Source organism: Podarcis erhardii, assembly GCF_964252035.2.
Source record: "Podarcis erhardii genome assembly, chromosome: 6".
NCBI lineage: Eukaryota > Metazoa > Chordata > Lepidosauria > Squamata > Lacertidae > Podarcis > Podarcis erhardii.
In genome coordinates, this window is record NC_138510.1 from 81,648,090 (window position 1) to 81,665,753 (window position 17,664).

General features: G+C 43.0%; 1 long non-coding RNA gene across 2 annotated transcripts in view; it reads right to left on the reverse strand.

Moving 5' to 3' along the window:
• LOC309344010 overlaps nucleotides 1–17,664 on the reverse strand; it is a 66,065-nt gene that overhangs the window by 27,620 nt on the left and 20,781 nt on the right. Inside the window, exon 3 of one of the 2 annotated variants that reach the window (XR_014157524.1) lies at nucleotides 22–626. The exons of the other annotated variant lie outside the window; for it this stretch is intronic. This is a non-coding gene — a long non-coding RNA (uncharacterized lncRNA). Of the gene's footprint in view, nucleotides 1–21; nucleotides 627–17,664 lie in introns of those variants that run through there. 2 annotated transcript variants of the gene reach the window in all.

Here is a 17,664-nt window from a genome sequence, read left to right on the forward strand (position 1 = left end):
GGTTTTTTTGGTGGGTGGGGTGGGGGTGGAAATGCAAGTACAATTTTTAGTATTCTGCCTTATTTCAGCAGCATGCAGTTTCCTTATCTTCCACTAGATGGAAGTGTTTCACAATGGTATTACAATCTGTAGGACTTATAAGGACTGTTGAATACCATCCAAGGTGTGAAAATTACTAGTTCTCATCCTTTTCCCCAACATATTCCAGAGGAGTTTCTGAATAAAAATTAAATCCCAAATATAACCCCCCCCAAATTACATATTCAGCAGAAATAGCCCTTTCCTGAGATATAGATCATTACATGGATGCACATTATACTAGGTAATGCTATTTTCCCATATGTCCCAGAATCATCTACTCTGATGTAGACATATACAGATGAGAAAATGTTCGTATTTCTCCTTTTTAGGGTGCTATCTCCACTGAAATAAGTGGCAGTTGTGCAAAATAACTATGGTGCTCTTGCAGAGTTCCCATACTTTTTGATAGGCTTTGCACACAAGAACGTTTCTCTCAGTGGATGGTGCTCTTTTTAATTTGTATGGAAATGCTTTAATATATAGGACCGATGTCCTCATTCCAGTGGTAACCTCTTTAGGCCTACTTAGGTTTTACCACCTCTAACCTGTAGTAAAGAAAAATGAGTTGTTTCAAAACTACAGTCCGATAGAGCTGTTTTAAATAGGATCGTCATTTAAAACCAAAGCCCTGCAGTTCCTGAGCCACCGAAGTTAGGAGTTACTTAGATCCATCTCCAACACTAAGTAAAGCACAAGGCTCTACACACTCTCTCTCTCTCTCTCTCTCTCTCTCTCTCTCTCTCTCTCTCTCTCTTAGTTTTTCTTACCATGGCTTTACAACACTTTGCTTAGTCCGAAGAAAAGTATTGCCTCAATGTAGCTTTCTTCCCAATGGAGAATAAGCACTACCTGTGATTTTTTGCCTATTTGGGAGATCACGCTAAATGTGTGGGTTATTCATGATCATATTTGTTGAGAATTAGAAAAACAGCAAGGAAATGGAGCATTTGCACCTAATACTTCATCTGTTTAATTAAAGCAGTATTCAACCCCATAACCATCTGACCAATGAAATTTACATCGTAATTGTGTTATTAATCTTGGTGTTTCCAAATGTCTCAACACAAATACATCTACATTCTCTTAACGTGGACTAGCTCTGAAAGCAAAATACATTTCTGGTCTTAGTGAGTGAGCAACTTGCATTAATCCACAAATAAGGATATGTCACACCCTACATCAAAGATGCCATCCAGCCTGTTAACTTCAGAAAATCAAACTACATAGGACCATCTATCGAAGGGCCAAATTACCTGTTACCACCCGTTAATGTGTATAAGAAAAATCTAAAAGATGCAGATGTTTCTACGGAGGAGCAACTCCAGAAGTGGGGCAACTGTTGGCAGCATCTGGAGCTGCCTTCATCAAAGGCCACCCTATTGATACTTCTTTCATCGTGGTGTACTGTGTTGATAACTCTACTGCTCACAAAAGTTTTGGTTATAACAGGTCAATGATTTGTACAGAATTTATTACTGGAGTGCGGAGGATGTTTCTCCCCATTTTGATTAATCTTTCCAAATTGCAAACTGACTTGTGTCCTAGAGAACGTCCTTCTGAGCACTAATTTTCCATGCCAAAATAGCTGAAGACAGCATGTCCTTTTTTGTAGGTGAGCCACAATTTTGGCTGACAAGTCTCATGACAAAATGTTCCCTGAAGTTTAATACTGATGCAACTGTAAGCATACTTGTCCAGTTGGGAGTATCGTAAGAACCAATATGTCCGCCAATGGTCTGGGGAGACATAAGCCTAAAGTGTACAGCTAGGGAAGCACTCTCGCTCACAATAAGGCAATTTGCGCAGTTGTCAGGTGTGGATGGGGGTGAAGTTCATATCTCGTTGCAATGCAAATGCTAATGTGTGTCCCCGAGCATTATAATAGGGTGTGAGCATGTGGTTTATACAACTGTAGCTGTCTTGGAGCTAGCGAGTGGTATCATGGCCCATTAGCACTTGTGGAGATAGGGCAAAAACTGGTTTGAGGACCTGCTTTTATGTTAACAAAATGGTCTAATGACTGTATCTCTAAATGCCTGGCTACCTACCTACCTACCTACCTACACACACACACACACACACACACACACACCATTGTAGTGTGTGTTCATTCTTTCAAGCAGCCCTAACCACACATGCAGTTTCTTTGTCTTGGAATACTTGCTCTCAAACAATATGAGCATGACTTTCCCATAAGGTCGTAATATAATGTGCTGATTGCAGGAATCTGGCAACAGGCACATGGTTTGTTCTGACTTTGGGTTGGCTAAAATCCCCATAAAACTACTGACAGATGTAGGAAGAGCACTGTTTCTTTCCCTTGGTTCTGCTGGTTGGGTTTCCCTTTAAGACAGCCAACCCACTTCATTATTATGTGAAGTAAAGGGTAAAGGGACCCCTGACCGTTAGGTCCAGTCATGGATGACTCTGGGGTTGTGGCGCTCATCTCGCTTTACTGGCCGAGGGAGCCAGCGTACAGCTTCCGGGTCATGTGGCCAGCATGACTAAGCCACTTCTGGCGAACCAGAGCAGTGCACGGAAACACCATTTACCTTCCCGCCGGAGCAGTACCTATTTATATACTTGTATACCTATTTGTATACTTGTATATTTATATACTTGTACCTATTTATATACTTGTGCTTTTGAACTGCTAGGTTGGCAGGAGCAGGGACCGAACAATGGGAGCTCACCCCGTCATGGGGATTCGAACCACCAACCTTCCGATCAGCAAGCCCTAGGCTCTGTGGTTTAACCCACAGCGCCACCCGTGTCCCAATTATATGAAATACTAGGCTTTTATTTAATGCTTATAGCAATGGGCCAGCAAGGATGAAACTTCATGCAGAGGGATATGATACATGCAGAGCAGCAATAGTAGATAGCTGTAGTGTGTCAGAAGCATGGCCAGCAGTCAAGAGTTGATGGAAGCTGTAGTCAACATCTGGAGGGTGATAGGTTCCCTATAAAATCAAAGAATTGTAGAGTTGGAAGGGACCCTAAAGGCCATCTAGTCCAACACCCTGCACTGCAGGAATCTCAACTAAAGCATCCATAACAGATGGTTGTCCAACCTCTTCTTAAAAAACTCCAAGAAAAGACAGTCCACTGCCTTCCGAGGGAATCTGTTCCATAGCTCTTGCCATCAGAAAGTTCTTCCTGATGTTTAGTCGGAATCTCTTCTCTTGTGAATTGAATCCATGGGTTCAGGTCCTAGCCTCCAGAGCAGTAGAAAAAAAGCTTGCTCCATCTTCCATGTGACAACCCTAGATATCTGAAGATAGCAATCATATCTCCTCAGTCTGCCCTTACTTTCCTCTTATCCTATCCATGCTTTATATTGTTTGGGGAAATAAAGATAGTTCGATGCCAAATGCCACATTCCACTAACATTTTGCTTAGGCAGTGGCACAGTCAGTGTAATTGCTTAGCCATGGAACTTCATCTTTCCCCTAAGAATTATCAATGAGGTGGGAAAGACCTACATATTTGTCTTCGCTCCTGCAATGGCAATACACTCTACAGGCATATTTATTTATTTATTTTTAATTTCTATACCGCTTAATATTTTTAATAAAAACCTCAAAGCGGTGTACAGCATTAAATCAATAATACAGTAGCTGGGCAATGTTCCTCCGGCTTCATGAGGAGCCTCTTTAGTATAGGAGAGATGTGGCTATTTTGTGTGTAAGGAGCTGTAAGATGTTGAAATTTGGTAAAGATTTTGGTAAAAATATCCAACTATCAGCATGGGAAAGATTCTGGAATAAAGAATGGAAATTTATGGCCTGTTATACACTAAAGGAAAATCTTTTGAAGCTGTTTTACAGGTGGTATATAACTCCCAGCAAACTATCCAAAATGTATAAAATGAGATCTAATATGTGCTGGAGGTGTAAACAGGCAGAAGGGACACTTTCGTATGTGGTGGGGTTGCAAAAAAATTAAGAATATTTGGGATATTATATATGAGGAATTGAAAAAACGTTTAAGCAAACTTTCATAAAGAAGCCAGAAGCCTTCCTCTTAGGTATTTTAGATTCAGATATTTCAAATGGAAAAAAGAGAACATTCTTATATGCTACAACAACAACAAGAATATTAATTGCCAGAAATTGGAAAGGAGAATTAGTACCAACAAAAGAGGAATAGCAGGAAAAATTATTTGAATATCTCAAACTGGCAAAAATGACAGAGACAATTAGGAGACAGCCAAACCAAAAGTTCAAAAAGGAGTTGGAATTTTATAAAGACTATTTAAAAAAACAGTGCCCTCAAATTAAAACCTGGACATGCTTTGATTAATTTTTGCAAACCACAATATGGATTATAAGTATAATATTCAGATAACAGAAGAAATGGCAAAATGATTAAAGAAGCAGTTTATTAAACAGATAGGACAGACCCACTTTGAGGAAGACGGAAGTCTATTGGGAAGATAAGGATTGGGAATTAAAAATATGGTGGCATAAGTTCTTTTGCAAGAACGTATGGATTTATGGATGGGTGGATTTTTTTTTGTTTTTTGTTATTTATAATTTTTGTTAATTTCTTGTGTGTGTTTGTTAAGTAAGAAAACTAATAAAAAGCATATTTAAAAAGATGTTGAAATTTGGGTGGATTTCACATAATCTCTAAAAAGGGGAGAGGATCTTGACCTCTTGATGGACTTTGAAGAGAGGTTGGGCATTTGCAATTTAATGTGGGGGTAAACTAAAGTTAGTAATAAGATAAGTAATAAGTCTGTGGGTAATTTATTCAAGTTTCAATGTAACTCTTAGGTATTTCCATATGGGTGATGCACCTACTCTACAACAGGTAGAAAGCAATTTTTAATAAGAATCAGGATAAGTCTATGTTTGACAGTAACAATTGTTTATAAGTAAATAATTAAAATCTGTTACCATTTCTGTTCTTTCAAGTCTTTTAACTGAAAACGTAGCACCCCCACCGATCAGTCCCCTTTTGGTTTCCTTTTCCACTCACCCTTATAGCAATATAGAAAGCTCAGAGGGGCAATAGTCTTTTATAATACCTTTTCTGATACAGCACTAAAGTATAAGATGAATAGCTAAATCCAGATAAAGTTGGGAGGGATCCCTGGTGAAAAAGTGGAAGGATATACATGTGCACACACAGCCTGATAAAGTTGAAGGAGGTGGGTTGGAAAATTGCCAGTGCAAAAAAGGTCACATAAAGATCTTCAAGTGACCACTACTAGCATTGAATTCCACGGCCCCCTGATCCAACTGTACTTGCGAACAACTAGTAATGTGCAAAAACTGCCTGCTTTAGAAGTGATGCACACCACAATTTGCACTGAAGTATGCATCAGTCCATTTCAATATGGACACAGTGAGTATCAAGCAAATGAGGATGTTCTTAACCAAAAATTATTCTCCCAACCCCCACCCATCTCCAAAATATTGAAAGTTGATAGGAAAGAGATGGTGATGATGCCCAGTGGGTTTTTACTTCTTCTTGGAACAACAGATTGTGCCATGCCATGTAATCTGCTTGAGACGCTCCCTCGGTTTCAAAAGATGTTTGCCAATTGATAGAAGCAAGAGGAGAGCTGCTGTTTAGAAAATCGAAAACAAAAGCTGCTTTGGGAAGATGGAAATAGTTGTACTTGGGATCCCAACTGTTGTGACGTGGGGTTTGTGATTTCAGCTCTCTTGACATAATATGCTGGAGACAGTTTTCTAGTAACACTTCTTTATTAAAAGCAACAAGACTAAAACCTGAGGAGGGGAGAGCTACATTTATAGGGACAGGGAACTAGCTAGAAGGGATACATTTTGGAGGGAACAATATCAGGCAATCACAGTCCTGCCTTTTGGAGGCAACCAATAAGACAGCGGATCCAAATACAGCAGCTTAAATGAACCAATAGTAGCTGTACCCTCTGGAACCAAAAGGCAGTTACTTTACCCTAATTCAATTACAGACAATAATAATACAGATATACAATCCTTTGACTCAATACACAACACCCCTCCCCCCCTAATGAGCACAGCAGACGTAATCTCTCAGGTACTGTGGGGTTCTACAACTTCTACTTGATCTCCTGACAACAGGTGTTGCCGGTTCTGGATTGGGTGTCACCTGTGGTAGGGGGGTTGCTATAGGGGTTTCGTCAGGAACAGATGGAGTCCCAGACATCTCAGGGTCCCCTACCTGTACCTCGTCATCCTGAGGACTAGCAGACCCTGGTTCATTTGCTGAAGCCTCTGGTGATTGCACCTCTGGGCCATTTTCACTCTGGTCTTGCAGCTCTGCATCGTTAGCCAGGGATGAATTATCAGACTCCTCCCTGCTGAGCGCCCGGCGCCTCAGCTGATCTATATGTCTCTTCCAAACTTGCCCATTTTCCAAGGTCACATAATAGGACACAGGTCCACTAGCCCGGGTGACCACACCAGCCACCCACCGCGAACCTCGTGAATAGTTCCTCACCCAGACCAGATCTTCAGGGGCGAAATACCTTGTTGTATCAGTCTCAGCCTGGGGGTTCGCTCTTGAATTATGGTTTGGCATTTTATCCGGGTGGACATAATCCAACACCGTTACCAATCTTCTACCCAAGAGCAGCTCAGCTGGCGACTTGCCCGTCGTAGTACACGGCGTCGCATGCTGCAAAAATAACATTTGCGCGATGCGAGCTGACCAGTTACCCTCCATTAAGCGCGCAATGGATTCTTTGGCTGTTCTTACCATGCGCTCCGCCTGCCCATTGGAGGATGGGTGAAAGGGCGCGGATGTGACCCCCCTTATGAAGTTATCAGCCAAGAATGCCCTGAATTCTTGGGATACAAAAGCTGCCCCATTATCTGATACAATGGTCTCAGGTAACCCGTGGGTTGCAAACAGCTGCCTCAACACCTTGCTTACGGCAGCTGATGCCATGCTAGGGACCATCGCCACTTCTAACCATTTGGAATATGCATCGACGATAACCAAAAAGACCTTCCCCTGGAATGGCCCAGCAAAATCTAAGTGCAGCCGGCTCCAGGGAGATCTGGACTGCTCCCACCAGTGAACTGGTGCTCTGGCCACTTCTGGTCGCACCTCTTGGCATGCCTTGCATGTTCATACCCATTGTTCTATGTTCTGGTCCATTCCAGGCCACCACACATAACATCGGGCTAGCGACTTCATCCTGACCATTCCCGGGTGTCCCATGTGAAGCGTCTCAAGAACCCTGTTTCTCAGTGGTGCTGGGATGATCACCCTATCTCCCCACAGGAGACAACACTTATGCATGGCTAACTCGTGCTGCCTTGTTGCATAAGGCCTGAATTTGTCTTCATGCGGACCACCTGGCCACCCCCTCCCCACCCAAGTGAGCACACGGGAGAGAACAGCATCTTTCCTCGTTTTCTCAGCAATATCAGTAGCCGTTACAGGAGCCCCCGGAAGTGTTTCCAGCATCATTATGTGCTCCACTGGAGCAGGATCCTCATTGCTCCCGCCAGGAAGGGGCAATCGACTCAGCGCATCAGCGTGGCACAACCGTTTTCCCGGCACATGGGTCAAGGTGTACTGGAACCCGTTCAGGAATATAGACCAATGCAACATTCTGGGGGAGAGAATTTGTGGCGTTTGTTTGTTCGGGTTGAACAACCCCAACAGTGGTTTGTGGTCCGTTTCAATGGAGAAATGGCGACCGTACACATAATCATGGAACTTTTTGATTCCTGCCACAATTGCAAGCGCCTCTTTGTCAATTTGAGCATAGTTGTGCTCCGTGGGCGACAACGTACGGGAATAGAAAGAGATGGGCTTTTCCGACCCATCCGGTTCCCTATGACTCAGCACTGCCCCCAGGCCGTATTGAGAGGCATCACATGCCAGGACCAGCGGCTTCGATTCATCATAATGAGCAAGGACGCTCTTGCTACTCAGCATTCCTCGCAAGGAGTCAAAAGCCTTCTGCTGCTCCTGCCCCCATCGCCACACATTCTTTTTGTGCAACAGTCTATGTAATGGTTCAGCTACCGAAGCTTTCTGGGGTAAGAACAAATGATAAAAGTTAATAAGTCCCAGGAATGACTGCAACTCCGTCTTGTTCTGTGGTCATGGTGCCTCGATGATGGCCTTCACCTTAGCATCTGTGGGGTGGATGCCTGATGCATCAATTTTAAACCCCAAGAATTCCACAGTTGGCACCCCAAAACTGCATTTTTCCTTTTTTAGTTGCAACCCCGCCTCCTTGAACTTGAGCAACACTGCACGGACACGCGCAACCAGTTCCTGTGGGTCTTTTCCAGCAATCAAAACGTCATCAAAAAATGGCAAGACCCCCGGCAGACCTCTTAACAGGCGTTCCATGAGCCCTTGAAAAATCCCTGGGGCCACACAAACTCCAAATTGTAATCTGTTAACTCTGAACGCCCCTTTATGTGTGACAATAGTCTGTGCTTCCGCTGATTGTGGGGTTACTGGCAGCTGTTGGTAAGCTTGTGCCAGGTCAAGTTTGGCGAACACCTTGCCCCCAGCCAGTTTAGCCAACAGATGTGATACGACTGGAATGGAGTATGAGTTTCCCCTGAGTGCCTTATTGATAGTACATTTGTAATCAGCACAGATCCTGACTTCCCCATTTGCTTTAAGGGGCGTGACGATTGGAGTCTCCCACTTAGCGGAGTCCACGGGTGAGATAACTCCCTGCTTGACCAATTTATCCAGCTCTGCTTCAATCTTGGGTTGCAGTGCAAATGGCACTCGCCTTGGTTTGAGTCGGATTGGGGCCACCCCAAGGTCCAATTCGAAGTCAACTGGGGGCCCTTTATAACAACCCAGTTTTCCATTAAAGAGACCAGCAAATTCTTTGCATAATGCCTCGCTCATCTCAGGGCAGGTTTGGATTGATTTAAGCCCTGATATACTCAGTCCCAGGGCGGGGAACCAGTCAGTGCCCAGGAGACTGGGGCGACTGCCCTTCGCAATCACCAGTTTGAGTACCGCCTGTTTGTCCCGGAACTGTACTCACACACATTCCCATGACATGGATGCGGCCCGCTGAGTATGACTGCAAAGTTGCCGGGAAGGGCTCCAGAGGGGGCAACTTACCCCTGGGGAAGAATGTCCTCGCGGTCTGGTCCGACACGATAGTGAATCCAGATCCGGAGTCCACCTCCATGTCGCACAGCTGACCCTCAATCTTCACCTTGACGTGTGCCTTGCCTTGCGCTGGAAACTGCACGACCCTCCCGTTGATCTCCGTTACGTAGTGGCAGTCCTTTAGAACATGGTTTGCTGTGGGCGATCTGCGATGCTCCAGTCTAGGTGCTCCTGTCGCTCCCAATGCCGCCGATCTACAGACCCTGGCGATGTGACCTGTCTTTCCGCACGTCCGGCACATAGCATCCCGGAAACGACAACTCTTCCGCTCATGGTTTCCGCCACAACCAGGGCACCTGCCTCGGTGATCTTTGTGCACTGTGCAGGCCTGACGCACTGACTCGACCCCATGGACTGGGCTCTGGCTTGGAGTAGCCTCCAGCTCGTCCATGGCATGCGCAACTTCAATCTGTGGCTTAGGGGCCCTGCGACTGGCATCAAGCTCCTCTCTTTCATAATTCTCCGTGGCAGTGGCCTCCTTCAAGGCTGAAGCAAGGGTAACCTCTTATTTAGCCACGATGCGTCTTCTGGCTTTCTTGCTGCTCAGACCACTGACAAACCGATCCAGGAGAGTCTCTTCCAGATCTTGGAAGTCGCAGTGCTGAGCGAGCTTCCGCAGTTCAGCTAGAAATGCAGATACAGACTCCCCAGCACGCTGCTGCCTCTTATGAAACTCCATCCGCCGGGCCATCTTGGTCTCAGTAGGCGCTAAATGGCTTGTTAGGCAGGCAAGAATATCTTTGAGAGATGTCTCACTTAGCTTCGCTGGGGCAAGCAATGCCTTGGCCAGCTTGAAGGTCTCAGGCCCACAGTAGCTCAGGAATGTGGCCCTTCTTTTGCTGGCATCGGTGATCCCTTGAGCCACTGCGAAGAACTCGAAGCGTTCGACGTAGTCTTCCCACGTGTGGGGCTCTGATGGCTGGAAGGGCTCCAATACCCTTGGACTCTCCATTGTCCTGTGGGCAGGGTCGTCTTCTCAGCCGGCCAGTGAGTCTTGTTCTTAGCTACAATCCGGACTCTGAGGCAGGGCTGCGTTTAACCGCTCCTCAGCATTCCGGATCCCACCTTCGTCGCCAGTTGTTGTGACGTGGGGTTTGTGATTTCAGCTCTCTTGACATAATATGCTGGAGACAGTTCTCTAGTAACACTTCTTTATTAAAAGCAACAAGACTAAAACCTGAGGAGGGGAGAGCTACATTTATAGGGACAGGGAACTAGCTAGAAGGGATACATTTTGGAGGGAACAATATCAGGCAATCACAGTCCTGCCTTTTGGAGGCAACCAATAAGACAGCGGATCCAAATACAGCAGCTTAAATGAACCAATAGTAGCTGTACCCTCTGGAACCAAAAGGCAGTTACTTTACCCTAATTCAATTACAGACAATAATAATACAGATATACAATCCTTTGACTCAATACACAACACCAACCACAGTGCCAGACTGATGTAAGTGAAAAAGCCAAAAATAGAGGCTTTTGCCCCACAGAGCTTGTGGTCTAGATATGAACTTTGCACACGCTAGCAGTCCTAAAATTCACCAAGACACAGGTGGGTCATCTATGGATTTTATGTGGAATGTAATACCAGTGTAAGTGATACAAATGTGACTGACCTATGACTGAGCAGTGTGTTGGAATCCTTATTCATTCTTCTAAATGTCAGCTGAGTTGGTGGCATGGAAGCAAGAATCTAGTGCATAAATTACCTAATAAAGCATGTTACAAAGCACTAAAAGCAGCATGAATTTGCAATACTATCTATACAAAGTGCTTGAAGAACAATTCTGAGGAATGAGTAATGTCCCATAATTGTTACTACATGAATCCAACTCTTGAGAAAGGATAATGCTGTCCAAATGCGTTTGTTCTTCCCCAGCCATTTACCTAAACAAAAGCTACAAATATAAATGTGCAAGTAAGGAATGACGACTGGGCTAATAAACAGGCAGATAAGTGGATAATTATTCTGAAATTATGTTTTAGGCTAGATATTTAATTATGTAATTAAAAACAACAACACTGAATAGCATTCGGAAGAAAGACTATATATTTAAAAGTTATGGGACCTCTGTTCTTGTAACTTACCGTTCACTTGCAAATATTATTTTTGGCTGCTTGTTAAGTATGTAGTGTACTGTAAGGTAAAAAGGGACCCCTGACCATTAGGTCCAGTCGTGACCGAATCTGGGGTTGCGGCGCTCATCTCGCTTTATTGGCAGAGGGAGCCGGCTTACAGTTTCCGGGTCATGTGGCCAGCATGACTAAGCCGCTTCTGGCGAACCAGAGCAGCTCACGGAAACGCCGTTTACCTTCCCGCCGGAGTGGTACCTATTTATCTACTTGCACTTCGTGCTTTTGAATTGCTAGGTTGGCTGGAGCAGGTACCGAGCAACGGGAGCTCACCCCGTCACAGGGATTCGAACCGCCGACCTTCTGATCAGCAAGTCCTGATCATGCAAATACACCCCAAGTACTCTCACGTGGACCACAAACCATGTAGGAGGCAAGGGGACATCACATGCACATTGACATATACAAAACACACTAGACATGGGGGTACATACATAAATGCATATGTATGAACACAGATATTTTCTCTCTCTCTCTCTCTCTCTCTCTCTCTCTCACACACACACACACACACACACACACAAACACAAGGCGTACACCGGATCAGTTTGGCAGCAGAGGAGGGCAGGAGATCACCAGTGCAAATTATACCTCCTCTACTCAAAGTTCTAACAGAGAACATCTAATAGAGAAATCAGGTTCTCGGGCTCAAACCCGTTAACCCTGAACTGCAAAAGGGGAGATGTAGGAACACAGCTTCTAATCATGTCTAAAAGTGGGTGATGCACCTCTGCTGTTCTCTAAGCTTTCTGGAAGTGTCCTGAGAAACACTGCCAAGAAGGATGGAAGTCAATGAGTGCTTGTGCTGATACTGTTTGAGCTACACTCTGAGCTGCCCAGCACTGCTGCTGCGCTGCAGATGTTACAACTAGTGCCAGGCAATGATACCCACCCCAGCTGGAATCTTTTTACTTGTAATGTTGCTGCTGATCTCATAAAACAACAACAACCTGTGATAAGGCTGATGGAAAACTCTGGAAGGTCTTGTGGGTTGGTTCCAGTCCACGGGCCATTAGTTCATCACTCCTGCATTGCAAGCAGCAGTACCTCTGACATACCACCTTGAACACATCTGAAAAAAGCTATTGTCTGCAGTCCATTATTCAGTATATTCAATTTCAGCTGGGCTGACATTGCTCCGTGTGTAATCGCCGGCATATTTTTGTGATATTATTTTCATAGCTTGATCCCAGAGTCTTAATTAATTTCCTTACATACCCCTAGGATATATTTTTAATGACTCTCTTCATTCTGGCTAGGGTAAAGGTTAGCTTGTAATTTAGTCACAGTAAACAGATGGGATTTGGGCTGCCTACAATGAAAAGTCTGTAGGAACACGTACAAGAAAGTTAGACAAGCGCCACTTGTGTGAAAATCAAACAAGATCTTTTGCAAAGAGGGACAAAAGGGTCCTGCAAGGTAGAAACTTGTGAATGTGTTTTATAAACAAAACAAAACAAAACAAAACAAAACAAAACAAAACAAAACAAAAACCTAAGTATCACATTGCTACTTCTACTGCTAGTGGGCAACAGTTCCTCTGCCATTTCCTCAGATGAACAGTTTTTCAAGTGGATTACAAGGCTGAGCAGTCAGTTTTTTGAGAGTTGGAGGGTGGTTGACTTGGTGGGCCTGCTGAGATTGGAATTGATTAATGGGTGTTGTGATAAGCAGGGAAACAGATCAGTGGCGGCTTATCCTGCTTTCAGCTGTCACAGCTGTGCCTCTTCACTCTTCTTCTAACCCTATCATGCTCTCCGGCAGCCTTTAAAGTACCTCTTCCCCTCTGGATTCCCCCCACCCCCTCAAATCATTTAATCAGATGCCAAGATACCCCAGAAACAGCTGGTTCTTTGGAAATTTGCTGCAGGCTTACATATTTGGTATGGGTTAGAATATTGCTAGTGGCAATTCCTCCCTGCGGAAACAGAGTGAACAGAGGGTGATAGGACCCAGAGGATTAAGTTCTATTGGAGTGGTTTCGTGAAAGGCAGAGGTCCAGAAGACAGGTGTTGATCATCTCTATTGGATCCGATATATAGTATAATATATGCATATCACTGAAAAAAAATGCTTAAGTGACTTGCAGCTGAACATGTGAACTGCCTACACTGAAAAAATGGGGAGAAATGTTGGGAATATAAAATATAATGATTTTAAATGTAGCTAGATGTAATGTGAAAGTAAGTGGTGTTCATTCTGTGAGGCAGCGTCATAAGGTGAGTGTCAAAGGACAATAGCAAAGGTTATGGTGCAAAGGGAGAATGGCTCAATTCAGCATGATGCTTAATTTTGTTTATAACTGTCCTACTGATGTCAGTAGAGCCACTTGTAAGAACACAGCACTCTTACGTTTCTACTCACTAAGTACCCATTATGTTGAGTTGGAAAGAACACAAATTCCTGCATTTCCTACTACCTTTTGATTTTGGGTGGACATACTACTGTCCAATCATGACTACGCTGTATCCAACTATTCAGACCAGACCCAATGAAATTGATAGGTTTAAATTAGTTGTGCTCATTGATTTCCATGGGGGCTGGTAGGGCTTAGTTGGACACAATGCGTGGATTTCTTAATTACTTTCATTTAGCAACAATCACTTTTTTACCAGAGAAGACAGCCAAACCAAACCAAACCAAACCAACAACTTCAAAATGAGCCAGGAAGTCCTTCTCCATTGTCTTAATCTAGAGAGGAAAAATTAAGATGATACACACACCATGGAAGACCCAAGACTTCTTGGATCATTTTGAAGCTGTTTTTAGGTCTTCCCTTGGGCTTATATGACTCTCCAATCACAGCTCTAACTTCAGCCATTGACTAAAACTCTGGGAGATCATGCTTGCAAAGAAATTTGAACAGCACCTGTGCATTTGGCCTCATAATTTTTGTTCTATATGTGCTAGAGACCTGGTATAGATGAATCTCTTGAACCCATCTGTAAGTGGCCCTATATAGATGAAATAAGGCAATCCAAAGAACTGCTTAGGCTTATACTGTACAACAGAATGTTTACGATTACTTTTTATTTTGCAATCTCGGACCTGCCTTTCCTACCCTAATGCCAAATCTCTTCAAGGAACAGGTGAGTTGTGAGCTTGTGAGGGATTTGGAAAGCTTGGTGGAAATTATAACTCTGCAGTATAAGCATGAGTAATGAACCACCTAATTTTCAGAGTCATTTGCTCTGAAACTCAGTCATATGTGAGCATATGATGTATCACAGTTCAATATTATGGTAAATAGCAAAGAGCTTGTACAATGCAAATTATGGTGAATTTGTATAATTATACTGCATTAGTTTTTATTTATTTTTAAACGATTTAAAGTAAGCATGAATCTTCATCACTATCAGCATTTTTCTTAATGGGTGCTTCTTTAAAAAGTCAGGTTGGAATCCAAAGAGCATGCAACTAGTAAAGTTATCTTTGTCAAAAAGTGCCCCTCTCCCAAAAATACATAACAAACTGCTTTTAAAACTGATGGGACTGGGGTCTTTCAAAAGCAGACTGTTCTATTGCATGGTGGGAGATGGAGCGGGTGATGATTTATTCAAAGGCCAAGCTTCTGGGCACAATAAATTGCTCTTTAGATTCCTGCCCATGAGTTATTCAAAGTTGAGGACATGATCCATCCATAGTTAACCCCTTTGATGTTCCATTGATATCAGTGGGAAAGCTAGGCATATCCCTACATTTGTTCCTTCTAAATTAATGAAACTTGATTTCTAGAGCTTCATTTTGTCCACCTCGCACCTTAAGATTTTAATCAAATGACACAAACATCTCCCTCACACTCAACCTAATTCAGATTGCGTACAACCTGATGCCCAGTTGTTCACCACATATTTTTGCTGCTGTATAAGGGGCAGTGTCAGAAAATATAAGTGAGTGTGTAAGTGTCTCTCTGTGTATGTATATATTTCAAGGAAGATTGCTTGTTGGCTTTTCCGTAGCGTATGCTAACACTTATATATGACAAACCCTACTTTGGTTATTTGTAGCTCAGCACGACACATTTGATGGAAAACTATTTCTGCATCAAACAAGCGAATAAATCTTTGGCTTTAAAGAAATATAAAAAAGAACATTGCTCTACAAAACATATCTAAGAACCTTTGTATTTCAAAATCAAGCTATTTATTTATTCAACGATACTACCATGTGTCAGCCATGTCTTGTAATGTCTTCTGTCATATAAAAGCAAACAAAGTCATATTACATTAATGACTTGTCTGAGATCATATGACTGACTGGCTATAATTCCATGCCCCTTTGCTATTATAAACATGACCCTGAATCTTAAACAGCATTTGAATAAAAACACCTACACTTTCGACATGGTTAAGAAAGTTCATGAAATTATTTACGATTTTGTTGTTTTGTGTGTGTGTGTGTGTGTGTGTGTGTGTGTATTGGAAAATTATCTCATGCTTCCTATGAATGTTGTTGATGTGCAGCACAATGGTACACATGTTTATGCTTGAATTTAGTATGCCTTACTTCCAAGTAACTGTGCCTAGGAGTGCAACCTTAGGGTCTGTGGGTTTTTAAAACAACACAAAATCCAGCAAACTCCTTTTTACTAGATTCAAAAGTACTATGAATGTACACACCCTATGAACAGTGGTTCCTCTTCCAAATAGCCTTCAATGTTCCGAAAAGAAAAATTGCCTCTCTCTGGTTCTTGGGGCCAAACTGCACAGACTCCTGTGTCACTTTCTTCTGCGGTGAGAAAAGCAACATTGCCACACCCTCCAACATTTATCTGATGAAAATAGGGATCTCCCATTCCACTATGATAATTTTACTATTTATACCCCACACATCTTACTGGGTTGCCCCAGCCACCCTGGGCAGCTTCCAACATATATAAAAACATAACAAAACATTAAACATTAAAAATTTCCCTATACAGGATTGCCTTCAGATGGTTCAAGGACTGGATAATTCCATACCCTCCAACATTTCTCCAGTAAAAATAGGGACATCCTAAGGAAAAGAGGGACATTCCAGGATCAAATCAGAAACTGGGACGGCTTTTATAAATCAGGGACGTCTCTAAAAAATAGGGACACTTGGAGGGTCGGCATTGCAAGGGGGTGGGATAGAGTAGAGATGATTTTGAGAGGGATTATAGCAAGTATGGGTCAGTTAAAACACCACCCTTCCTCTACACCAGGCATCCCCAACCTTCAGCCCTCCAGATGTTTTGGACTACAATTCCCATCATCCCTGACCACTGGTCCTGTTAGCTAGGGATCATGGGAGTTGTAAGCCAAAACGTCTGGAGGGCTGCAGGCTGGGAATGCCTGCTCTACACTATAGTGTCTCCAGTCTCCAATGGCTGCTTCCTATTAGGGAGGAAGTGGGGGTTGGGAGAAAATTGCTTGGAATTCAGTGTAATGTGTAGTTCAATCCTAAGACATTCAACAACTGTTTTTTTCCCCTAGCAAGCTTTCTCAGTCCCTCGCAAAACTACATATATATCAACTTAAAGACATGGCCTATTTGAGGAGAACATAATAATGCCCGTGTCCAGGTTAGCTAAAGTAATATTTTTGTTCAGAGTACCACAAGCTACCACAGCAAATATTATGTTTGTTCAAGTGAATAATAGATGTTGCAATTCCAGTATTTAGGTCCTTCGCTAGGAAAACTATTATTTTATAAGTTCTCACTCATGGAGATTTGTACTTCTTCCACTGTTCCACCCCCCACCACACCCGCTGTTACTGCCCCAAGAGAAAGCGTCCACTTTGGAATAATTTCCTTCAGTGCGAACAGCTTTTATTCTCTTCAACAAGTGTTTATAGGAAAGTGTTGATGCTTATTAATCTGTTTCTTGTCTTACAAGTGTGCTTGTGCATGATTTGTGGCAAAACTGGCATTTCTGATAGCTCTCAATGTATTCTGCATGGTTCTACAAGACGGTTACATTGAACAGATGTGTTTTGGAATTGTTGTTCTTTGTAATTACCCTCATTAAGTGAAAGCGTGTGTCAATCAACTTTATACTTTATACACACCAATCACTTGCAAGAGATTTACATTTTCATTTTCATCTACGCATAATATGTGAAGCATATCCAAAGAGTTGAAGTATTTTATTAAATTTAATAATTTGGCAAGCATCTACAAATACTGGCAAACAATGATAGTCTCTTGTGATCGGATTAAAGTAATTCAGAGAGGCATTTTCTTTTAATATGGGTTGCAAATTTTTGCCTGCAAGTACAAAGTGTGTGGAGTGACTCCTCTGGTTTGCTAAGAGTTGCTGGGAATTGTAACTCTGTAAAGGGCAAACTACAGTGCCCTGAA